This window comes from Oryctolagus cuniculus, chromosome 16, assembly GCF_051225735.1.
Source record: "Oryctolagus cuniculus isolate XC-2025 breed Fujian yellow rabbit chromosome 16, ASM5122573v1, whole genome shotgun sequence".
Lineage (NCBI taxonomy): Eukaryota > Metazoa > Chordata > Mammalia > Lagomorpha > Leporidae > Oryctolagus > Oryctolagus cuniculus.
In genome coordinates this window covers 71,363,399-71,389,830 of record NC_142882.1, presented here as the reverse complement: position 1 = coordinate 71,389,830, position 26,432 = coordinate 71,363,399, and the positions used below count along the sequence as shown (strand labels likewise).

Here is a 26,432-nt window from a genome sequence, read left to right as displayed (position 1 = left end):
TGACAAGAGACTAAACTGTACTGAGCTAATCAGTCAAGGTTCAGTAGGGTGCCATACATGGAAATGCCTTTCAAAATTCACCAACTTCATACTGTCCATTAGCTTATTTTTTTTATTATTATTTTAGATAACAAATCACTATTCTGATAAACATCTAAGAGTTAGCTAAAGCATATTTTATTAGAACTTTTAAAAAGTTAGTAAGAGTACATTTACCTTATCAACTCAGCATTTAAGGTATTAAAATTGAGTTATATAATAAACCAATGTATTATAGAAATAATGTAAAATTCAAAAGCAATGTGGAATATATTAATTATGAAAATTTGTTATTTCAATACTTATTTGCAATATAAATATAAGAGATGTGTAGATTGTGAACCTGTTAAATAGGTTGATCTATTTGAAATAAGCTAGGCCTTCTTAGAGTTGTACAAACAATACCTGAGTAATAGAAAAAACTTGGCCGGCACCGCAGCTCAATAGACTAATCCTCTGCCTTGCGGCACTGGCACACTGGGTTCTAGTCCCAGTCAGGGCGCCGGATTCTGTCCCGGTTGCCCCTCTTCCAGTCCAGCTCTCTGCTGTGGCCTGGGAGTGCAGTGGAGGATGGCCCAAGTGCTTGGGCCCTGCACCTGCATGGGAGACCAGGAGAAGCACCTGGCTCCCGGCTTTGGATCAGCGCGGTGCGCCAGCCACAGTGCACTGGCTGCAGAGGCCATTGGAGGGTGAACCAACGGTAAAGGAAGACCTTTCTTTCTGTCTCTCTCTCTCTCACTGTCCACTCTGCCTGTCAAAAAAAAAAAAAAAAAAAAAAGAAAGAAAAAGAAAAAGAAAAAGAAAAAACTTAAATCCTAGGTTCAGAAAACAGAGAGTGAGATTTCACATATTCTAGTTGTAGGCATAATTTGTTCCTTCTGATTAACTAAATGTTTAATAATTTCATCATTTTGTAAAATTACTCAATCTTCTCTCTCATTTACACATTATGGTACAGAAGTACATATATCCATTTTTTGACATTTCTGTATTTAATTATGATATGTATGTATAAGCAGTGTGTATCTTTAAAAGTACTTCTCCATGAAAATTTGCAATCAATTTTATGGGTTTCTTACAATAGAAACATTGTGTAGAAAAATAGCATAATTTGTATTATATAGACTCAAAGTATAAAACATGGTATGGAGGAAGGAGTTTTATGAGCTTGGAAATGAAACAAAATCAGTTTAAATCTTCATTTACAATGCTTATATCCTTCAGCAAGTTACTCCACTTTGGTGAGCTTAGGCTGCTCCGTGATAAAAGATGGAAAGGCAATACATGCCTCAATAAAGGTGTTCACAAAGACAAGCCATGTTTTCCAGTTTTCTGTCTACTTTTTTCTTTTTGTTTCACTGACCTGATTCTGCTTTTCTGAAGAAATTTGGATCGGGGAGAAATTACCCATACTTTAAGGATTTTCATTTTTTAATTTATTGTCTTAAAGGAAATATTTGATCATTGTGGAATACTTGGACAATTTAAAAAAATAAAGAAAAATATTTTAAATTACTTGCAATTGTAGCACCTAAAAATATTACCCTTCTGCTCATATTGTGGTTCTATATCCTACTACAACATAGTTTTAAAAACTTGCAGCTATATCATACTTTTTGCTATGTAATGATCTCTGTCATATAATTGTAAATATGATGAATTTCTGTTAGACACTTTTCTAATCTGCCTTTTTAGTAGTTGTTCAATATTCCTTTACAGAGATACCTCTCAGTGTAATTGTTGGGTCAAAGAATATGAACGAATTTTTTTTTAAGATTTATTTATTTGAAAGGCAGAGTTACAGAGAGGCACAGGCAGAACAAAAGAGAAAGGTCTTCCATCTGCTGGTTCATTCCCTAGATGGCCTTAATGGCTGGAGCTGAGCCGATCCAAAGCCAGGAGCTTCCTCCAGGTCTCCCATGCGGGTGCTGGGGCCCAAGGACTTGGCCTGTCCTCCCTTGCTTTCCCGGGCCATAGCAGAGAACTGGATCAGAAGTGGAGCAGCCGAGACTTGAACTGGCAGCCAAATGGGATGCCAGCACTGTAGACGGCAGCTTTGCCCGCTACACTACAGTGTTGGTCCCTATTTTCTTGTTTTAAATCTGTTTAGGGGCAGACACTGTGGTGTAGCAGGCAAAGCTGCCATCTGCAGTGCTGGCATCTCATTTGGACGCCGGTTCGAATCCCGGCTGCTCCACTTCTGATCCAGCTCTCTGCTATGGCCTGGGAAAGCAGTGGAGGACGGGCCAAGTCCTTGGGCCCCAGCACCCGCATGGGAGACCTGGAGGAAGCTCCTGGCTTTGATCGGCTCAGCTCCAGCCATTACTGTCATCTGAGGAGTAAACCAGTGGATGGAAGACCTCTCTCGTTCTGCCTCTGCCTCTCTGTAACTCTGCCTTTTGAATAAGTAAATAAATCTTAAAAAAGAAATAGAAAGAAAGAAAAGGAAGGAAGGAAGGAAGGAAGAAAATACCATACTACCACCTTAATAGCTGTTAGCATCTATTGAGCATGATTATATACCTGGCATTATTTAAGTACCTAAAGTGTATGATCTCATTATTCCTTACCATAGCCTTTAAGGTAGTTACAGTTCTTGCCTCCTTTGTACAAATGAAAAAACAATTGCGGTTCAGAGAAATTAAGATACCTTAGCTAATAAATGATAGAACAATGATTCAGACTTACGTTTTCGAAAACAGCTTTTACATACACATTAGAAAAGGCATTTTCCATTCCTTTCTGCAAGAGATTCTCCAATTAGATTTTGTCCTGAGGCCATTTTAGATTTTCATAAAGTAGAAATTTAGGTATTTTTCTATTAAATACTATGAATAATAGGGAAAAGGAAAAGGACAAAAAAAAGGAAAAATATATTAGGTGGGGTCTGTTTTGGTCTTTCTAATGGATAGGGGAATAAAACCTAGAAATAATTCTTAAATGAATTGCTTAAAGACGACTCTTCTGCAAGTAAGATGTGGGACGGCGGACACGGAAAGTGATATGAACTCCTTGACGCCCTTTCCTCATAAGATTCAATAAAATACGTATCTGCATTGAGAGAGGTCCAGTTGACAGTGGAGAGGATTTATTTATGTAGGCCCAGCAGAAACTAATGTATTTAACTTGGAGGGAGTTGAGGGGAAGGGATCTAAAAGTGAACTTTTTTATTAAGCAATAAGCACTGTGTTTCAGCTGAGTCAAATCTTAGTTTTTAATGTCTGTCATGAGTTTTGAAGTTTGAAAACCTGTATTATGAGAAGAAACTAACGCCAGCTGCATTCAGTCTCTTTATAAAGATAGTTTAAGACTGTTCTGATTTGTGCAAGGTCAGCCATTTTGGGTACATACAGAAAGATTTTATATCTTTGTTTCTATATCAGGATTCTTTTTCAGTAGCAGTTCCTCTTATTTGAAAATAATACCTTATTTATAAATGTATTAAATACTAAATATGATACAATTTAGATTCATTTAGGTTCTTTTGCTGACAATTCTTTTATTAATTTTTTTCTTGTTAATCAGAATATAAAATTACTACCTTATCCACAAAATGTTAAAATAATTATCCTTTATGTAACTGTATTTATTTATTCTACCATATTTTCACCTGTGACTAGCTTATTTATCTTTTGTGATTTCAAACTTCTTTAGGTTGTTGCAGTATTTTGTTCTCTTTTTCACTTCTCGGCCATATTTGTATGATAAATCCAAGCTCCAGTCACCTAAGATACCAGCTTTTTAAATGTTTCTCTGAAAGTTTCTTAAAGGTTTATGTGGTAATATTACATCTTCTTTAAAGTTAAGTTGGTTTTTTGCTAAATGTACCTTCAGTAATGGCTACAAATAATTATATGCTTCACTGCTTTGAAACTTTAAAGTATGCTAATAGAGGTTAAATTTTTAAAGTATCACTTTGAAAAGTTCAAGCTGTATTGAAGCATTTTTATCAGCAGTATGTTGACTTCTGTGTTCTTCAGGGCTGGACTGGCCTCAATTTTTAAGGGCAAATATGCTTTTAAAATCAGATATATAAATTAAGATTATCCTATTTAATCAGTTTCTAAAGCACAGATGTATAGATAGTGTAAAGCAAGTTATAAAGCTATCAGCATTATTTTCTTATTTTAATGTAGAAGTTTTACCAACCAACAGCTAATCATTATTTAATAATGCGATTTAAAATTTATCCTACTAGCCAGTCATTAATTATCATTAATTTTTTCCCACTTCCAGTCATTACAGGGGTGGAACTGAAGTGAATATTTTTAGAAAGCATTCTTTACTCTTTTATAAGAAGGCAAAATATTGTAAAAGCTAGAACTTTCTCTACCTCTTTTCTACCATTTTCCCCTGTGACGGTTTTTTTTTTTTTTTTTCAAGATTGATTTCAAAGCCTTGACCTGTTTACAGCACAAAGACTGTATTGAGTACAATCTTAATCTTTCATTTCTTTTTGAGTGCTCCCAAGTTTATTGTACTCGAACTTGATTTTTGCAGTGAGATAAACTTCCTTTCTTCAAGATTTAGCTGTTTAGCAATTCCTGAATTTTCTCTTCCTTTCTATTCCTTCTATACTCCTGCACATTTCCAAGCAATGTCTGGAAGCCTGGTACCCTATATGTTCTTTTATCACAGGAGTGGGGGAAATTTTTTTTCTGACAAGGACAATTTGGATATCAATTGTGGGTCATACAAAAGTTCAACTTAAAAATTAGGCTGCTGTAGATTTATTGAATTTCTAGTCCTGCCTGCAGTTACGTTGGAAGGCCAGACCAAATGATTTCCCCTGGCCTTATTCCCCACCCCTGCTTTATCAGTAAAATCTTCCTTGAGATAGAAACCGTTCTAGTAGAGTCAAATACAGTAGTTGTTTTAACTCACAATAGCAATATGAAAACGTAGATACTGCAGTCTTATACCCTTAACAAAAATTCTTCAAGTTAATTTTACAGAGTACAGAAATGGATGATAGAAGTGGTTTTATTTGTTCTCCATAGTGAATGCTATCCAGATTACTATTTTTAAAAGACTAATCTTTGATTTTATTTTAATTTAAGTAAATTTTGCTTTTAAATTCAGGATAGGGTACAAACAAACAAATTTGACTCTTTCCTCATATTGCCTTTCACAAAACTGGGTTGGATCTTTTCTCCTCAGTGACGCTTAGGCAGATCTTAGGTTTTTCCATTCATCTTTAAGTAGTGAGTCATTTTTAATATAAAAAAATATAGTCAGTTTGGGGCAAGCATAATGGCACAATTGGTTAAACCTCGGCCTGCAACTCCAACATCCCATATGGCCACCGGTTTGTGTACTGGGTGCCTCACAGTTTGCTACTAATAGAGCTGGGAAGGCAGTGGATGATGACCCAAGTACTTGGGCCCCTGCACCCATGTGGAAGAACCAGATGGAGTTCCTGGCTCCTGCTTTGGCTTGACCCAGCTTGACCCAGCCCCAGCCATTTGGAGAGTGAACCAGCAAATGGAAGATCTGTGTGTCCCTCTTTCTTTCTGTAATTCTGCCTTTCAAATAAAGTCTATATACACACACACACACACACACACACACACACATAGAGAGAGAGAGAGAGAGAGAGACAGAGTCCAGTTTAATGTCAAAGTTTCAGTCTATCAGTCAGTTAAAACTTCTCTCACAGCTGCTTCATACAATTCAGAGCCACTTCATACTGGGAAATTTGTAGTTCGGAAGGGACCTGGATACTTAACTTTGATTCTTGTCCCGTCTTCCTTTTGTGGGTGGGCAGTGATTTGTTAGAGCTTTCTTACCTGCAGGTCCCTTGATGTAAGAGGTGTTCTCTCCTGTGTTACCTGTGACTTCCACTTCAGAACCTAAATTCCTCTTGTCTCCTCTTTGATTGGCATCACCCACCTCAGGAAGGCTGTCCTCAGTAACTAGATCCCTTTCTAGACAAGCATTTTTGCTCTTTTTTAATGTCCACATTTATCCTAAGGAAAACACACAAACACCCTAGCCCCGAGAAACTCAAAATGAGCAGTCATTCCCCCTGTAACCCTGCATCTTTGCTCTGCTTCTCTGCCAATGCTTACAGACAGGCATGCATCACCACCCGGTCTGTATCCACAGACTCCTGCAGAACAAACCCCTTAAGTAATTTTCAGAAAATCTGTCTTATATGAGGGACTACCTTTCAAGGAAGTCTTCTTAAAAGTCCTTATTCTCACCTTTCCTCATTCTTCAGGCCTTTCTTTTGCTGTTACCAGACCAATCTTTCTGTGAGACTGTAAAGAAGATATTTCCTAAAGTATTTTATCTGTGCATATCTTTATAAAATGAATGTTTTAGACCATTCATCAGAGATTGAAAGATTAAAAAATTGCACCCAGTCGCTAAGTCCTTTAATATGATTGTGTCAAGCATTCCACAATTGACTGTGAATCAAATCACAATTTTTTTACCAGCTGATTTTTTTATTCTTTTTTTTAAAGAATTATTTATTTTATTTGAAAGTCAGAGTTACATAGAGAGAGAAGGAAAGGCAGAGAGAGAGAGGGAGAGAGAGAGAGAGAGAGAGAGGTCTTCCATCTGCTGGTTCACTCCCAATTGGCCACAATGGCCAGAACTGTGCCGATCTGAAGCAGGAAGCAGGAGCTTCTTCCAGGTCTCCCACGCGGGTTCAGGGGCCCAAGGACTTGGGCCATCTTCTACTGCTTTCCCAGGCCATAGCAGAGAGCTGGATTGAAAGCGGAGCAGTTGGAACTCGAACCAGCGGCCATATGGGATGCCAGCACCACAGGCAACACTTTACCTGCTATGCCACAGTGCCGGCCCCAGATTTTTTATTCTTTTTTTTTTTTTAAGATTTATTTATTTTATTTATTTGAAAGGCAGAGTTACACACACACAGAGAGAGAGAGAGAAAGAGAGAGAGAGAGGTCTTCCATATGCTGGTTCACTCCCCAATTGGTCGCAAAGGCCGGAGCTGAGCCAATTCGAAGCCAGGAGCCAGGAGCTTCTGGGTCACCCACGCAGGTGCAGGGGCCCAAGGACTTAGGCCATCCTCTAATGCTTTCTCAGGCCACAGCAGAGAGCTGGATCGGAAGAGGAGCAGCCAGGACTAGAACCGGCGCTCATATGGGATGCCGGCACTTCAGGCCAGGCCGTTAACCCACTGCGCCACAGCGCCGGCCCCAAAGATTTTTTATTCTTAATTATTCTTTCTTCCACTTCCTCAAATCCTTTTACCAGTTCCTTAACTCCCCAAGACCTCCAAATCACCTTCTTCCTCCTGATTTTATTCCCATCATTTTTTTTAAGAAACTATGACTTGGCGTTTTCATGTACAATTTAAAAAAATGTCAGTCTCCTATTATAACTCCCCAATTCTGTCTTCTTCCACTGTGTTGGCTTATTTCAAATTCTTCTTTTTTGGCTAGAAGTAAATGGATAAATATATGGACTCAGGTTTGTTACAAATTTATGCCTCCTAATTTAAACCAGTCCTCATTGTTGTCTTTTTTGAACTCCTTATGAGACTTTATAGTGCTTATTTCAGGTCTTTGTCACATTTCTCAAGTTTTCAGTTTGATTCCCATTCCCCTCACTTTTTCAGATGACCTTGTCTTTTACTTAGGAAAAGAGGACCATAGCATTATTTTTCTCCTCTCAACCTTAAATAAAAATAGTTTTTGTTACTTTTGCCACCTAAATTTCTTATTTCCTTTCTCAAAAGGAGGGAAAAGTGTCATTCCTTTCTCTTCAGTGCCTGAGTTTCTGTTCTCAGTAACCATCCTGCAGACTTTTGCCCAGTCACTCTTTTTGAAAGATTACTTTCACATTTCCAGGTCAGAAGACCAAAGGAAAGAAGGAAGGCCATCTCCATTTTCCATACTATAGGATAGATGTCCAGGTTTATCCCTGACTTTCAAGACCATCTATAATCTGGCCCCAAGCTAATATTCCAGGTATAAATTCTCTCCTTTTCTCTTTCTGTCCCCTTTTCTCCTATCTCAGCCCCTCCTTTTCTTTCCCTCTCTTTCGTTTCCTCCCTCTTTGAATATTCTTTTACAAAATGCCTCATCGGGTTTTGCTTTTTTAAGTTTAATGGTTAGTATAAATTACCTAGTTTCTCCACGTTTCTTAGGACTGAACTAAATTGATTCTGGTACTTTTTTGCTAGACTGATCATTCAGTAGCTATTTCTTTGTATGGTTATCTCTTTATGTCTTGATGGTTTTTTTACCAGTTAGATTGCAAACTCCCAGAATAGATGGTTCTTTCTTACTTCCGTGAAGATATGGGGCCTTAATGTTACAAATAATTTTTCATAAGATAGATTTAAAATTGGTCCTAGTAGCTATCTCCTACTAGGCTATTTCCAAATAGTAGGTATTGAAATTAGTTTTTAAACTTTGTATTTGCTGAATGGCATTGAAAGTATAATACAGGTTCTAGTTTTTGCCTTAGAGACCAAGGCTATTTAGTGAAACAACAAAAAGCTAGAAGAATACATTTCTTCTAGTCACCACTCAAACATTCAGAAAAGACCAAGTGTAATGTACATAAGAAATACCTGTTCAGCAAGTTTAAAACATTACTTCTTAGAAGTTTCTGCTCCTGTCTGGATCACTCAGCATTTCTGTTGACATTTAATGGTACATGTTGATTTATAAAAGTTTTTTTTAATACTTATATAGTTTAAAATCTTCTTAAAAAAAAAGTTTCTCATCCAGAATGATTAACACTGCATTGTTCAAAGAGTATAAAATTAACATGGAAAAGATGCTTGTTGTGTATTTATTATGCATTAAATTTGAGAAGTAATGCTAGCCTTTTCATTTATACAGATATTTCTTTCTCTTGTTGGGCCTTCCAATATGTCTGTAATAGAAGTCTTTTTTTATTGAATAATATCTATATATGAGTATTCAGAAGGCATGTCACCTACTGTATGATCAGTACTTAAGGTGCAGTGAGATAATCAAACATAAGTGTTGCAGTTTGAAAACTTGAGTCTGGGGGTCAGCGTTGTGGAATAGCAGGTTAAGCTGCCTGTTGTGACATTGGCATATCATGTCAAAGTGGCAGTTTGCATCCTGGCTACTCAGCTTCTGATCAAACTTCCTGCTCAGAAGGCGGTAGAAGATAGCCCAAGTACTTGGGCCCCTGCCCCACGTGTGGGAGACCAGGATCACATTACTGGCTTCTGACTTCAGCCTAACCCAGCCATGGCTGTTGCAGGCATTTGAGGGAGTAAACCAGCAGATGAAGGATATTCATTCTCTCTCTCTCTCCCCCTTCTCTCCATCACTCTACCTTTCAAATTAATTAATTAATTAATTAATCTAAAAAAAACCCTTAGATTCTAGTAACAGCGGTAAAACATGACATAAGATTTAAAGTATTAAATGCTTTTAGAAAGCTCAGATATAGTACTGTTTGAAGAACTGAAGGTTAGATAAAACTTGGAAGATTGCTTTCAGTTCCAAGAATCAAATGGAATGACGACGGTTTGGCAGGATTTTATAGGAATATATATTAGGATATGCTGGATTGTACAGCAGACACACCCCCAAAACTCCCAGATTTTTAGTGGATTAACAAAAAACAAATTGATTTCTCATTCATACAATGTGTCAGTGTAAGTTGTAAGTCACTCAGGGACTGAAACTAATGGAGGTTTTATTTCAACGTATGTGGTCTAGTCATAAATAAGAGTATCAATTGTTTAATCAACAATAGGAGTCACTGTATACTTGCTTCCTATGTAGAACCTCTGTCCTTAATTTGTTGTACTATGAGAATTAATGGTAAAACTAGTCTTCAAACAGTACTTTGTACTTTGTGTGGATATGTGGGTACAAACTGTTGAAATCTTTACTTAGTATAGAGTTGATCTTCTGATTATAAAGATAATTTAAAATGAATCATAATGAAGAATGGGATGGGAGAGGGAGTAAGAAATAGGATGGTTTGGGGGTGGAAGGGCAGGTATGAGGGGGAAAACTGCTATAATCCAAAAGTTGTACTTATTAAATTTACATTTATTAAATAAAAGCTTTTTATAAAAAATGTGGACTAAGCACTTTAGTAGAAAATATAGCAAATTACAACTGCATTTAAAAATTGTAAATTGACACATCATCCAAGGGTACACTGCAAATTAGATAGTCAAATTCTAGTTTAAGAAGCCAGGTAAGCATAATGCTACATGTGCTACAATAAACATCTATAAGTCACAAAGAATGTGTTGAAAACTAATTAAAATTTTCAAAAAATTAAAAATTAAGAACAAAACAAACCTTTTTTTGGTATTTGAAGTGACATAAGGAAATCCTAAGAGAGAGAGAGCATGTGTATAATTTGTATGGGGGAAACTGCAACAGTTTGAAAAGTAAAAACATAATGATACTAGTTGTTAATTTATTTAATTTGTATTTATTTATTTTTAGTTTTTAAAACATTCAATATAGTTCATAGATACAGTTCTAAGAATATAATGATACTCTAATGATACTCTTTCCCATCTTCCCTCTCTTTCTTTCCCACCTTTCCTCCCTCTCCCTTTCTTTTTTTAGTTTTTGAGATAACATATTTTTAATTAATTTACATTACAACCCAGTATTTAATGCTGCACCAAATAAAATGTTCAAGTAAATAGAGAAGAAAAAACACCCTAGTTTAGCAAGAATATAGGCAAGAGCTATAAACAGTTACCAGATGGAAAGATGGCCATGTCACTCATACACAGTTAAGTTTTAAAATAATCACAGATCGGCCGGCGCCGTGGCTCACTAGGCTAATCCTCCGCCTTGCGGCGCCGGCACACCGGGTTCTAGTCCCAGTTGGGGCACCGGATTCTGTCCCGGTTGCCCCTCTTCCAGGCCAGCTCTCTGCTGTGGCCAGGGAGTGCAGTGGAGGATGGCTCAAGTACTTGGTCCTTGCACTCCATGGGAGACCAAGAGAAATACCTGGCTCCTGCCATCAGATCAGCGCGGTGCGCCGGCTACAGCGCGCTGGCCGCGGCGGCCATTGGAGAGTGAACCAATGGCAAAGGAAGACCTTTCTCTCTGTCTCTCTCTCTCTCTCTCACTGTCCACTCTGCCTGTCCAAAAAAAAAAAATAATAATCACAGATCATTACAACTATAGTAATATAACATTCTTCACCATTTGTTTGACCAAGGTGTAAAGCAAAGATTGACAAAGCTATATTTGCAGCATTACTGATACACACATGCATTTCATTTTTTTCTTTTTTGTTTAGCTTCCACATGTGTCCATCTAATATATTTAATATAGCTTCCACATGTGTCCATCTAATACATTAATTTTTTAAACTTTCATTTAATAAATATAAACTTCCAAAGTACAGATTTTGGATTACAGTGGCTTTTACCCCCCATAATCTCCCTCCCACCCACAACCATCCCATATCCCGCTCCCCCTCCCATCCCATTCACATCAAGATTCATTTTCAATTATCTTTATTTACAGAAGATCAATTTAGTATATACTAAGTAAAGATTTCAACAGTTTGCACCCACACAGAAACACAAAGTGTAAAGTACTGTTTGAGGACTAGTTATACCGTTAATTCACATAGTACAACACGTTAAGGACAGAGATCCTACAAGTGCATGGTGACTCCTGTTGTTGATTTAACAACTGACACTCTTGTTTATGGCGTCAGTAATCACCCTAGGCTCTTGTCATGAGTTGCCAAGGCTATGGAAGCCTTTTGAGTTCGTCAGCTCCAATCTTATTTAGACGAGATCATAGTCAAAGTGGAAGTTCTCTCCTCCCTTCAGAGAAAGGTAGCTCCTTCTTTGATGGCCCATTCTTTCTGCTGGGATCTCACTCACAGAGATCTTTCATTTATGTCTTTTTTTTTTTTTTTTTTTTTTTTTTTTGCCAGAGTGTCTTGGCTTTCCATGCCTGAGATACTCTCATGGGCTTTTTAGCTGGACCCGAATGCCTTAAGGGCTGATTCTGAGTCCAGAGTGCTGTTTAGGGCATTTGCCATTCTATGAGTCTGCTGTATATCCTGCTTCCCATGTTGGGTTGTTCTCTCCTTTTTAATTTTATCAATTATTATTAGCAGACACTGGTCTTATTTATATGCTCCCTTTGACACTTAATCCTATCTTTATGATCAGTTAACTTAAACTGATCACTTTAACTAGTAAGATGGCATTGGTAACTGTCAACTCAATGAGATTTGGAGTCCCATGGCAAGTTTTTAGTTTTACCCTTAGGGGTAAGTCCAAGGGAGCATGTGCCAAACTGTACATCTCCCTTTCTCTTATTCCCACTCTTATTTTTTTAATAGGGATCAATTTTTAATTGGATTTAAACACCTAAGAATAATTCTATGTTAATTAAAGTGTTCAACCAATGGTATTAAGTAGAAAGAGAAAATACTAAAAAGAATAAGATAGTAAGCTGTTCCTCCACAGGCAGGACAAGGGCAGAACAAGTCATTGCTTCTCATAGTGTCAGTTTCATTTCTACAGGTTTCCTTTTAGGTGCTCAGTTGGTTGTCACAGATCAGGGAGAACATATGATGCTTGTCCCTTTGTGACTGACTTATTTCACTCAGCAAGATGTTTTCCATATTCCTCCATTTTGTTGCAAATGACCAGATTTCATTTTTTTTTACCGCTATGTATTATTACATAGAGTATGTATCCCATAATTTCCTTATCCAGTCTTCCGTTGATGGGCATTTAGGTTGATTCTGTGTCTTAGCTATTGTGAATTGAGCTGTATAAACATTGAGGTGCAGATAGCTCTTTTATTTGCCAATTTAATTTTCCCCTGGGTGAATTCCGAGGAGTGGGATGGCTGGGTCATGTGGTAGGGCTATATTCAGATTTCTGCGGAATCTCCAAACTGTCTTCCATAGTGGCTTTACCAGTTTGCATTCCCACCAACGATTAGTGAGCCATTTTCCCTACATCCTCCCCAGCATCTGTTGTTAGTTGATTTCTGTTTGTAAGCCATTCTAACTGGGGTGAGGTGCAACCTCATTGTGGTTTTGATTTGCATTTCCCTGATGGCTAGTGATCCTGAATATTTTTTCATGTGTCTGTTGGCCATTTGGATTTCCTCTTTTGAAAAATGTCTGTTTAGGTCTTTGGCATCCGGTTCGAGTCCCGGCTGCTCCACTTCCAATCCAGCTCTCTGCTGTGGCCTGGGAAAGCATTAGAGGATGGCCCAAGTCCTTGGGCTCCTGCACATATGTGGGAGACCTGGAGGAAGCTCCTGGCTCCTGGCTTCAGATCAGCACAGCTGTGGCCATTGATGGAAGACCTCTCTCTTTCTGCCTGTCCTCTCTCTGTGTAACTCTTTCAAATAAATAAATAAATCTTTAAAAAAATCAATACACAAAAATCACAAGCCTTTGTATACCCAGACAATGCCATGGTTGAGAAAGGACTTCTAAGATCAATCCCATTCACAATAGCTATAAAAAAAATACCTGGGAATAAACTTAACCAAGGATGTCAAAGATCTCTATGATGAGAATTACAAAACTTTAAAGAAAGAAATAGAAGAGGATACCAAACAATGGAAAAATCTTCCAGGCTGGTACTTCAGGCCAGGGTGTTAATCTGCTGCTCTACAGCACCGTCCTTGTGTATTGATTTTATATCCTGCTATTTTATCAAACTCTTGTATGAGTTCCAATAGTCTCTTAGTGGAGTTCTTTAGATCCCCTGAAGAATCATATCGTCTCCAAAGAGGCATAGTTTGACTTCTTCCTTTTCAATTTGTATCTCTTTGATTTCTTTTTCTTACCTAATGGCTCTGGCTAAAACTTCTTAGTATATTGAATAGCAGTGGTGAGAGTGGGCATCCTTGTCTGGTACCAGATCTCAGTGGGAATGCTTCCAACTTTTCCCCATTCAATAGGATGCTGGTCGTGGGTTTGTGATAAATTGCCTTGATTTTGTTGAGGAATGTTCCTTCTATACCCAATTTGCTTGGAGTTCTCATCATGAAAGGGTGTTGTATTTTATCAAATGCTTTCTCTGAATCTATTGAGATAATCATATGGTTTTTCTTCTGCAGTTTGGTCATGTGGTGTATCACATTGATTGATTTGTGAATGTCGAACCATCCCTGCATACCAGGGATAAATCCCACTTGGTCTGGGTGGATGATCTTTCTGATGTGTTTGTTGGATTCTACTGGCCAGGATTTTATTGAGGATTTTTGCATCTATGTTGATCAGGGAAATTGGTCTCTAATTCTCTTTCTCTGCTGCATCTTTTTCAGGTTTAGGAATTAGGGTGATGCTGGCTTCGTAGAAAGAATTTGGAAGGACTCCCTCTTTTTCGATTGTTCTGAATAGTTTGAGAAGAATTGGAGTCAGTTCTTCTTTAAATGTCTGGTAGAATTCAGCAGTCAATCCATCCAGTCCTGGGCTTTTCTTTGTTGGGAGGGACTTTATTACTGATTCAATTTCTGTCTTGGTTATGGGTCTGTTTAGGTTTTCTATGTCTTTGTGACTCCGTTTATGTAGGTTTTATGTGTCTAGGAATCTAGCAATGCTACCCACCTCCTCCTCCATTTGACAGTCTCTGCTGAGATCTCTCAACTCTATTTTGTTCCTTCCTTCATCACAATCCCTCACCACTTCTTTTGATACAGTGTTTCCTGAGCAAGTCATCTCTTTGAGGTTCTAGGTACAGACTCAGAGTCAAGTTGTCTACTACCTGTGGAACTTAGGCAAGTGACTGAATTTCTCTGTGCTTCAGTTTCCTCCTTTTAAAATGGAAACCATAAAAAAGAGTATTTCCTTTTTAGGCACTTGGGGCCCTTTTTTCCTGTGTTTTAGCAGTCTAGTGATGGTGACAGTGAGCCTAACTAGTACCCAAGTCACACTTCTGTTTGGTTGCATGTGTCCACACAGGGAGGAAAAAAATAAATGGGTTCTCATTAAGATAAAGGTGATTTATTAATAGCATAGGTGGTTCAGTACTTCAGAAGCACTGAGAATAACATCTTTTTTCCCTTTATTTAAGGACCACTTTAAATTGTTTCTATATCAAGCTGCCTAAGTTTGTTTTTTGAAAATGCTCTTTATTTTATCTTAAGTACATTTTCGTATATTTTTGGCAGTAAAGAAATGTCTTTTTTTCCATCGAAATTCCAACTTTTGTCAGGAGCAACAATTTCCTGCATTGGCAACGTTAAACATAACTTTAGCTTTCAATTCTTTGCTGTGGTTTCCAGAGCCTGCTGTAAGAGATAAACCCCTTGCAAATGAATACAGCGTTCATTTTCCTCCCACCTCAGGCCACACAGAATTGATTGGGGTAATAAAATGACAGCACCTTGTAATATACTGAAGGCTCTTTAATTCAAAAATGAGTTCTAACCTAATTCAGAGCTTGTTTAAAGCTAATTTATAGCTTACATAATTCTCAGCTGGCTGACCAAGGTAAAGATGATATATGAAAGTTGATAAAGAATTATGATACATTCTGATGTGTCTTCTTAATGTAATTTTAAAAAGAGAGATAAAGAGAAGAAATGTCAGAAAAAAAATTGGTAAGCTTTTGGTTTACATAAGTAACATGGGTTGACAGTACTTTAAACGTCCCTTCCTCTTGTTTCAAACCTTGCTTCTTGTCCTCTTCTGTGCAAAACCAGTTCTATTTGCATTTCTTATGTTATAAAATCCTTCATTTCTTGTTGCATATTAAGGCAAATGTAAGGCTTGGATGCAGTTGGCAGCTGTTGTGGCTTTTCCTGTGCCAGAGCTGTTGTGTGCCGTGGTGGCAATGCTGCTGCACAGTACTTCTGGTCTGTCAGCATTTTAATCACAAATAATCTTTTTCAAGATGCAAGCTGAAAGAGCTTAGCATTCCTGTTATTCATTTGAGCTGAAAAACCAGGATTGGGCTTTTTGCTTTTATGGCTATTTTTTAAATCTATTTATTCTAGCATATTTAATCATTTTACCCACTATGCACGATGTACTGTGAATGAATCCAGATTTTCAGAAATTTTGTGTCAGCATACATCAGTGAAAAATGCATTACAGTTTTCTTTTGTTATGTTAAAGTCATTTGCATGGTTATTACTTTTTACCTTAAAAAAGAAAAATAAGTGAAGGATGGACATGTCTCTACCATATCCTCTGATATCCTAGAAAGTGCCATAGTTCAGAGATGCACTTATCATTCTTTTTTTTTTTTTACAGGCAGAGTGGACAGTGAGAGACAGAGACAGAGAGAAAGGTCTTCCTTTGCCGTTGGTTCACCCTCCAATGGCCGCCGCGGCTGGCACACCGCGGCCGGCGCACCGCGCTGATCCAATGGCAGGAGCCAGGTGCTTCTACTGGTCTCCCATGCAGGTGCAGGGCCCAAACACTTGGGCCATCCTCCACTGCCTTCCTGGGCCACAGCAGAGAGCTGGCCAGGAAGAGGGGCAACCGGGACAGAATCCGGCGCCCCGACTGGGACTAGAACCCGGTGTGCCGGCGCCGCAAGGCGGAGGATTAGCCTAGTGAGCCGCGGCGCCAGCCTAAAAATAGGTATTTTGATAAACTACAATCTTAGCCATCTAGATCTATTATTAGCCTATTGAGCCCCGGCACCGGCGCACTTATCATTCTTAACTCTGTGTACTGCACTAGTACACAGCAAATGTTTTAGATACCTATGCTCAAGAAAAAAGTGAGTAAACAAATGTTTATAAACATACAATTAGTTATGTGCGACTAAGAGATTATGTAGTGTCCTCAGGGTAACCTGCCTAGATAGTTAGCTAGGCATTAAGACCAGAAGATAGTGTTCTAATTATGATGTTTATGCTAAACATGGTCATAGTTATTTTAAATGGTTAATTAAAAATGATAGTCACACATGTTTACTGTAAAAACCTGGGGTAACAATTAAATGTAAAGATTAAAATTAAATTTATTCAAAGAATAACTACTGCTGACATTTTGTTATTTTTTACATGGATATTTTTAAGGCCGTAGTCACATGACGTATCTCAGTCGAGGCGATTAGTGGTACTTGCAGAGTCAAAAAGCCAAAAGTAAAGTGGGTGTGATCCTCTACAGCTAAGTACTTAATGACAAAATCCTAATACTTAATTTCAGTCAGATTTTCTTGTGTATCACACCAGGATTACTATAGTTGAGTTCATCCAAAATACACAAAATAGGGTCCGGCACTGTGACATAGTGGGTAAAGCCACTGCCTGCAGTGCCAGCGTCCCATATGGGCGCCTGGTCAAGCCCTGGCTGCTCCTATTCTGATTCAGCTCTCTGCTTTGTCCTGGGAAAGCAGTAGAAGATGGCCTAAGTGCTTGGGCTTCTACACCCATGTGGGAGACCTGGAAGAAGCTCCTGGCTCCTGGCTTCAGATTGGCTAAGCTGCAGCCATTGCAGCCATTTGGGAGGGTAACCAGCGGATGGAAGATTCTCTCTCTTCCTCTCTCTCTGAAACTCTGCCTTTCAAATAAAATAAATAAATCTTAAAAAAAAACCATTAAAAATTACACAAAATACATACAAGATCAACACCACAAACTGGCAAGTAGATGGCTGAGATGGGTGTACTTTTGAGCAGTTGCTTGACCTTGAGGTTATTTCACAAGAGGTAGCCTGCATCTGCCTACTGGCTATCATTGCCTGCCAGGCATGGCAGGTTTTTTTGGTGCTTGCTTGTTAGTATTCCTCTGTGTAACAACTTAACACACACCTCTATTGAAGAGTTATTTTCTCTTATCAACCAAAAGTTCACTAAAAATGATTTTGAAGACATGTACTTAATGTTTTCAGTTACATTTGTTAGAAATACAGCAGTTCTTGATGATTAGACTTATTTTTAAAAAAATATTTGTTTGGGAAACAGAGTTAGAGAGAGGGCTTCCACCCACACTTGTTCACTCCCCAAATGGCCGCAAGGCCAGAGCTGGACTGATCCGGAGCCAGGAGCTTCTTTCAGGTCTCCAATGTGGGTGACAAGGTCCAAGCACTTGGGCCATCTTCCACTGCTTTCCCAGGACATTTCCAGAGAGCTGGATCAGAAGAGGAGTAGCCAGGACTTGAACCAATGCCCATATGGGATGCTGGTGCAGCAGGAGGAGGTTTAACCTGCTACACCACAGCACTGGCCCCAATTAGGCTTATTTTTTTAATGGTTTCACCTTGTTATTCTTGTTTATTTAAATTGATAACTTGTATCTGTGATCTAATACATTGCAATTTATATAAATAAGTAAGTTGCTCTGTAGGCTACTTGACAAATGTAGTTATGAAGTTAAATATTAATAACTTTAATATTTCAACTTAAAATCATGTTGTCATTCATGTAGCAAATAAGAAAGGTTATCTTTATTGTTACTCTTGTGTCGCTCCCCCTCTTCGTGGAGGAACGACACAAAACCCTGCGCTGTTCTTTTGTCTGCTCGGCCCTCCCCAGGTTTGCTGCTGGTTCTTCCCGGGTTGGCTACTATCCCTTCCACCTCCGTGGAAGGGCAGTTCCCCCTGGCCACATTCCCCACTTCCGCAGGGGAGCAGCACACCGCCGGCCGGCTCTTCTCGGGGGCTGCACAGGTGTTCCTTCAGCTAGATGTTCCCCTTAGATGTTCCTGGTGCATGCCGTCTCTCTCCTCCTTTATAGTCCTCCTCTGCCAATCCCAACTCGGCTGCCCACACGCCGAGTACGCTGCTCTCCTCCAATCAGGAGCAAGTCCTACAGTTTATTGGTTGAACTGGAGGCAGCTGTGTAGAAGCTGTTTTCTTCTCTCCCAGCGCCATATTGTGGGAGAGCAGGTGCATAGAATAAGTCTTAATTCCAGTAACAGTCTAGTCCGAGCTGCTCCCCACATCTTATGTAGAAAGCAAAGCTATACATATAGTTATATGTACATATAAACAGATCCTGTGACATTAAAATATCATGGGAGAATAGTTAAGGAAAAATATTTCTAAAACCTCTGGAAGGTGCTAATGGGGAGAAAAGTTAAGAAGCAATGATGGCCGGCGCCGTGGCTCACTAGGCTAATCCCCTGCCTGCAGCGCCAGCACATCGGGTTCTAGTCCTGGTCGGGGCGCCGGATTCTGTCCCGGTTGCCCCTCTTCCAAGCCAGCTCTCTGCTGTGGCCAGGGAAGGCAGTGGAGGATGGCCCAAGTGCTTGGGCCCTGCACCCCATGGGAGACCAGGAGAAGCACCTGGCTCCTTCCTTCGGATCAGCGTGGTGCGCAGGCCGCAGCGCGCCAGCCGTGGCAGTCATTGGAGGGTGAACCAACGGCAAAGGAAGACCTTTCTCTCTGTCTCTCTCTCTCACTATCCACTCTGCCTGTCAAAAAAAAAAAAAAAAAAAAAATTTTTGTCTTGATCTTCCCATTAGAATTAAATGTAAACATTAAGAATAACTTTAAGCAAAGCCAAATTTGTCCTCTGCATATGATGAGCACACTACTAAATTACTAAGTAAACAGTGGTTTCCTTGAGTTACTAGCATCAGTTATCATAATCAGTGTTATCTGAATTTCTAGTGAACTGATAATACATAAATTCTATTGTTAATCCACAAATACCCCTGAAGTATAAGATAACTTTGTGATTATTGGAGAAATAGAATTGTGAATATCAGCAACTGCAACATTCACAAATTAAGTCTTAATAGGACTGTTCTTGTGACTTTTTAAAATGTGTTGTTGTTTACACTTAACAAGATGCCTCCAGTTTATGTGTATATTTTTTTAATCTCATAATTCTACAGTATGATTCGCATCTGTACCCATTCACAAATTAGTTTAACACCTTTATCCTTGCCTATATTGTACTATGAAGGTTTGAAAATAAGATAGAATTATTCTCTGAAGCAACTGTCTCAATATTGGGGAGACAGGTTTGTAAACTGAAAAATCAAGCACTTTTTATTTTTAAAATGCAAGCCATATGATACTGTAGAAATATAGATGTAATCATTCTTTAATTGAGCTGAGGAAGGAAATGTGTGGAAGAATAAAGTATAACAATAACAGTATTTTGTTATTTCAATCATACATTATCCACTAAATCTTGTTACAAAAAATATTTTAATTTGTAATACATACCTCACTTTTGTAAATTTTTTGCAAGTTCCAGGACAGATATAAAAAGAAAAAAAATGTTGTGAGAGATACATTCTCTAAGTCTTAGGATGAGGGATGGAAATATTGTACTTTTCATTATATTTTCCTTGTTTTTAAAGCATGAAGACTTCTGTCTTTTTACGCTGAGCTTCATTTTCATTTGGTTCATTATCACGAAAATTTCAACTTTTTGACTTGAATCATTAACTTCTTTTAAAGTGAATTTGGAACCCAAGTAACCTATCCAGCCACAAATATATGGCTATTTTTTTTTCCTGCAGTTATAGCTTGGGGAAGAAGATGTCTATAAAACAAATCTTTTCTCTCTGAACAAATTAAAAAATACTCTTAAAAAAATAAAACCCAAGGGCCCTGGAGAAATTCTTATTACAAAAATCTCAGGGATCAAAGAAGGTCTGCAAAAGATACTATAGTTATTTTCTTATTCATGATATTTTAAACATATGAAAAATGTCTTATAGCAGAGAATTTTATAAAATGTGGCTTTCCATTTCCACTGAAATTGACAGGAGAATTCAATTTGTTTTGAGTAATTTAGAACAAAACTTGCTCCTAACATAGAAGTGAATTATTCAAAATTTATTTAGAAATTTATAGCCCAGTAAGAGACATATTGGGATAAAATATTTAACTGGTGTTTATTGGTGCTGTTGTTAAAAATGAGACAGTCATCTGTATTTTACCCCTCAGAATCACTATTTGTTTCATTATGTACTTGTATTTGGAGGATATTTAATAAATGGCTTAGTGACATTTATATTATGTAAGAAGATTAATTTTATAAGCTCTTTTCTTGATGTAAGTAACTTTATATATTGACCTACAAAAGAACATAATCAAGTTAGCCTAATCAAGCTGATTGTCACACTATGATTATTTTTGTATTGAGAGGAAATTAAAGGCAAATAGAAATCATCAGCCTTTGCTTTAAAATCAAATTTATATTTAAATGAAGAATATATTTATTTCACACTAACCCTAAAGTATTGGCAATTTAAAATGTCAAAAGGTTAATGTCTGCAATGTGCTGAGCATTTAGCTTTGTTTCTGAAATAAACTAAAAGTAAATTTACAAAAATGGAAGACAATAAACTTTTGACAGCTTCTAAGATGCAAACAAGGTAAATGGTTATAGAACTGATATACATTTGAGTAAAAATTTCTATAGGGTATGGTATAGTTTACTATTCCTAATAATGTACTAATGCATTGTTCTGACCAGTAAGTCCTCAGAATAATGACGTTGACTTCTGGATTTTTATCCAAGTTGTAGGGGTGACCTGGTCCACCAGGCTGGTTGGTTGTAGCAGTAACTTTGCTAAGGCTGTTGACAGACTCACAATTAACAAATAGTTGTTACCCCCACAAATCTACACACCATCCTACAAATATTTCTGCATTCACCTTTAAACACATCCCTATGCACACGTACACATGACTGTACACTAATCTTCCAGTACCCCTGCACATAACTCTACAGGCACTCCTACAGACCACCTACACAGCCCATCACACAACCCTACCCTACATACCCTGCGCATATACATACATACATTATGCCACACTGAAGTAAAACGTGTTGTTGTGATACATACAAGGTATTCTCTGATTTTCTATTGAATTTTGCTTTTAAAACAGTGTTCACAATTCACAAAATTCTTTTTTTTTATTTTTTTTCTGGTAAGGCAGAAAGACAGAAATAGGAATAGGCACACAGGTCTCTTTTCTACTGGTTCACTTCCCAAGTATCTGCAACAGCCAAGGCTGGACAAGGCTGAAATCAGCCAGAAACTCATTCTGGGTCTCCTATGTTAGTGGCAGAGACCCAACCACTTTAGCTGTCTAATAACTGTCACTTATCTAGGTGTGAGTTAGCAGCAAGCTGGAATCAAGAGCAGAGCCAGGTCTCGAACCCAGGCATTCCAGTATGGAATGTGGGCAACCCAAATGGGATCTTTACTGCCCCTAAATTCACCTTTTGTCAAGACTAGAGTGTGTAGCTGTTGTCTTTTGCTAGGTATCTAACTATATGAATACAGCTACAGAAGCAGGTATACATAATGTAAGAGTAATATTTTGCTTAAGTTAAAAATTTTGTGGAGGGCTTTTTCAGGCTTTTGATACGTGATCTCATTGTTTGGCAACATACACTGTGGATGTATAATAAGTTTTCACTGTATTATATACAAACTGTAAGAATATTCTATGCAGAAATATTTAGAGTCTAGCAGTTTAAACAGAGAGTTTCAAATAATAAGATTGAAATTTCTATACTGTTTATCATAAAATGAAGGGCTTCATGCCAGTAGAATAGCAGTAGACTGCAAATGCTGGCATTATCTGAAATTGTTCCCATCTACCTACTGACATTGAGAAATGTTTAATTCTTGAGAAGCGTCTTTGATATATGATCAGTCTTGTAATTTAAATGTCAAGAAGCTAAGACCGTTTTCTGTTATTTTTATTATCTGTGAAGTAACCTCATTTTTCGTGTCTATTTCCATAAAATTGAAATTAAGTGAGCAGCATGGGGTTTGTAATCAGACAAACCTGGATTTGAATATCTACTCCTCCACTTAGTAACTGTGCTACCATGGGCAAATTCCTTAACCCTTCTGAGTTTAAATTGCTTCATCAGGGACAGAAATGTTTCTCAGGGGTTCTTTGAGGAAAATACCAATCCAGTTACACCTTGAGGAGTTTTAGTCATATTATACTTCTTTTTTATTTAGCATAATTGGAATCTTAGAATTTAAATCTAGAAGTGACTTTATAATTCACCTGATCTCATTCTTTTAAATCTTGTTTCCCTCAAGGTCATCGATATAGTTAAGAAATCTAGAGTCTTGTGACGGAATTGTATTAAGCCTCTAATAAGAAGTTCTTGTTTTGCTCTTTCCCCTGAACAGCACTGATGCCCAGTTCTCATTTATATACACTTGTGGTTAAATCTCTTAACAGTGCCTGCATGATTCCCAAACAGCGTATAATTCCCATGATCATGTCAGATGGGTTATTGTTTAGTATGTGTAGAAAAGGAATAAAAGTTTTCTCATTGTTTTGATGTAAAAAATAAGTTAGTTTGACATTTCCCTTGGATTTTGTTACATGGTACTCTGAGTTTCATTAAAACTACGATTTGATATATAGATCCCACAGGGAAGTTTAATCTTACGTACAAATTTTTCCTTTGGAATTAGTTTCACATGGCATGGATGCAATATGTTAATCTCTGCATGATTTTTGTTATTTTAGTGTTTCATTTTTAAAATCTAGTTTGAACTTGTTTCTAGCACCTATGTGTGTTTAATCCTTACATGACTTTATAAATGATTTATAGGGGTTTATTCCTATTTGATATTTCTTTTTTCTTACCATATTATCTGCAAAATTGAAAAAACTGCCTCATAAAAAGAAAAAATACTATTTTTCCTCAAATTATCAGATTATGAGAAATATTTACCTAGATAATTTTAAGTAATCTTATTTTGAATATCTGAAGATAAGAAATATCAGAGTAAAATGAATGACTAAATATCTTCACAGGTTACTTTTAGATTAGAAAATCCTAGATATATTCTTTTTATTTGTTTTGTAGATGCTTTTCAGTTAAACAAAGTATATTGCATTTTCTCTGCTGTTGACAACAGTGTTAAATTTATTAAAATCAATGAAAAATCATGAACTACAAACATATTACTCCAAACACCTAAAATTTCAGATTTTTTATTTTCTTGGTAACCTTAAATATCTTCAAATTTAAAGCTGATTAGAAATAACTGATACCCTTTTCTGTTACTGTTGTGATCAGATAGCAATTATTCACTGCTGCATAATGGATCATTTTTATCTGCATCTTGTGTCTTCTATTTATATAGAATAAATATGTATGTTTTCTCATTTTTCTGGACTAAGAGATACAGGTGGAATAGTTTTGAAGGATCAGCAGTAATTCATTGCTTGAAAAGATAGGCCGTGTACTGATATTGTGTGGAAAAGAGTACTATCTAAATCATTTCAGCAGCAAGCTTATAAACAAGATAGCATCAGCATTTTCCTTCTTGAAAATGTAACTTTTGTATATTAAAGTAAATAGCAATGTTATATTAAATACACTGTGACAAGGTTAACCTATAATTATCACAAGCCAAGTTTAAAGACAATCCTGTTATGTTTGATAGAGTAGAGAATGATGGTAAGATTTTGCTTAGGCATATGTTCACTATGGAGATGGTAAAATTCCTAAAATGTAAAAAAATACAAGGCAGATAGTTCTTACGTTATTAGTTTGCCGTTTTCTAAGTTCTCAAAAACAGATTTTTATCCCACATAAGTATACAATGATAATAATATTTTAATGGCTTCATTGATCGTTGGCTAACATCATGAAAGTTACCAGTTTTAAAAGTCTGGAATTTTACTTTCTCTTTACAAATTATAGGCCTGTAATTTAGTATTGCTTGGACTTTTGTTGTACAGTTAAATACTTGTATAGAATAGGAATTTGTATTTTTTGACCCACATTCCTTAAAATTTTGGATTATATAAAAAGTTTAATTATATCAGAAATATTTGCCTTGCTTTGATAATATAGATTTACATTTCTTAAATTTGGCTTGATAGTAATTTTCCACTAATGAAAAACAAAGTTTTACTGAACTATGGTCTGTGTACTAAAATATACTCCTACATAATTTTTGGAGATGGTATGCTACAGTAATTGTAAATAAAATGTCTAAACTTCATTTAGCATAAATGTTTTCTATAAAAACCATACAGTATTAATATAATTACATTTTTCACATTCTTTCCTATCTGTGCTTTATTCAGGAATAAATTAAATTAAAAGTTGCATTCTTAAAAATAATTATTTCTCATTATATAAGCTATGGATGTTCATTTCGATTATTTGGAAAATACAGAAAAAAAAACATAAAAGAAGCAGTAGTCATAACCTACATTCTAAAGATTACCATTGCTATGGTTTGAATGTATCACTCAAAATTCATATATTGGACTCTTAACCCCCAATCCAAAATGCTATTCAGAACTAGTTTCTGATAAGAGATTTTTAGGATACTGAATGGATTAATATGATTATCACGGGAGTAGGTTGGTTGTTGCAGGAACGAGTTTTTTATCAAAGCAAATTTGACCCCTCTTGTCTCATACTCATCTTCTTGCCCTTCCCTGTTCGATCATGGGATAATGCAGCATGAAAGCCCTCTTGAGAAGTGAGTCCCTTGCTCTTGGACTTCTCAACTTCCAGAGCTATGAGAAGTAAATTTCTTTTCTTTGTAAGTTACCTCATTGTGGTATTCGGTTATATCAACATAAAACAACCTAAGATGACAAACTCTGTTAGCATGTTGGTGTACTCATATTTACTTCTTTTTTTTTAAGATTTATTTATTTATTTGATAGAGTTACAATTGAGAGAGGAGAGGCAGAGAGAGAGAGAGGTCTTCCATCTGCTGGTTCACTCCCCAGTTGGCTGCAACAGCCAGAGCTGTGCCCATATGAAGCCAGGAGCCAGGAACTTCTTCCTGGTCTCCATGTGGGTGCAGGGGCCCAAGGATTTGGGCCATCTTCTACTGCTTTCCCAGGCTATAGCAGAGAACTGGAATGGAAGTGGAGCAACCGGGTCTCAAACCAGTGTCCATATGGGATGCTGGCGCTTCAGGCCAGAGCGTTAACCCACTGCACCACAGCATGGGCCCCACTCATATTTACTTCTATCTTTTCTTCTTGCCAACATTTAACAAGTATTTGTTGAATTCCTTGTAAGTATTAATGCCCAGTGATAGTTTCTGGAAATGCTGTGGTATACCTGTCATGACATAATCCCTGCCCTCCTAATGCGTATATCCTGTCAGGTGTAAATAGATATGTGACATGGGAGCTATAGAGGATAAACCCAAGGTACTGTTAAAATAAATAGCAGGGAAACTAAACTGGTTTGGTGGTTCTCAGCAAGTATTTTTGATATTTTTGAAAATGTGAATTGAAATCAGTCTTCACTTGATTCCAACCCTGTTGCAAGTATATATTCTCACTTGTTCTCTCTCCCTCTGTTCCATTGAGATTCCAGGAGTAACAATGATCCCTGTGTACATACAACTTCATATATGAAAAATTAACATTCTTTAAAAAGCTACTATGATAATCATCATTTCTGATAAAAAGTTAACTAGACCAAAAAGAAGTAGTTCTTCAAAATGTTGATTATGCACTTAGTTCACTAAGGACAGAAAAGACTAGCATTTCCTAATTATTTTTAT

At 37.2% G+C, this 26,432-nt stretch overlaps 1 protein-coding gene across 10 annotated transcripts in view; it reads left to right on the top strand.

The window, feature by feature from the left end:
* PHF14 (PHD finger protein 14) overlaps positions 1-26,432 on the top strand; it is a 185,487-nt gene that overhangs the window by 138,534 nt on the left and 20,521 nt on the right. For 2 of the 10 annotated variants that reach the window (XR_007922235.3, XR_007922234.3), the window contains one exon: positions 7,866-7,985. The exons of the other annotated variants lie outside the window; for them this stretch is intronic. The gene's annotated coding sequence lies outside the window, so the exon portion shown is untranslated. The remainder of the gene's footprint in view (positions 1-7,865; positions 7,986-26,432) is intronic. 10 annotated transcript variants of the gene reach the window in all.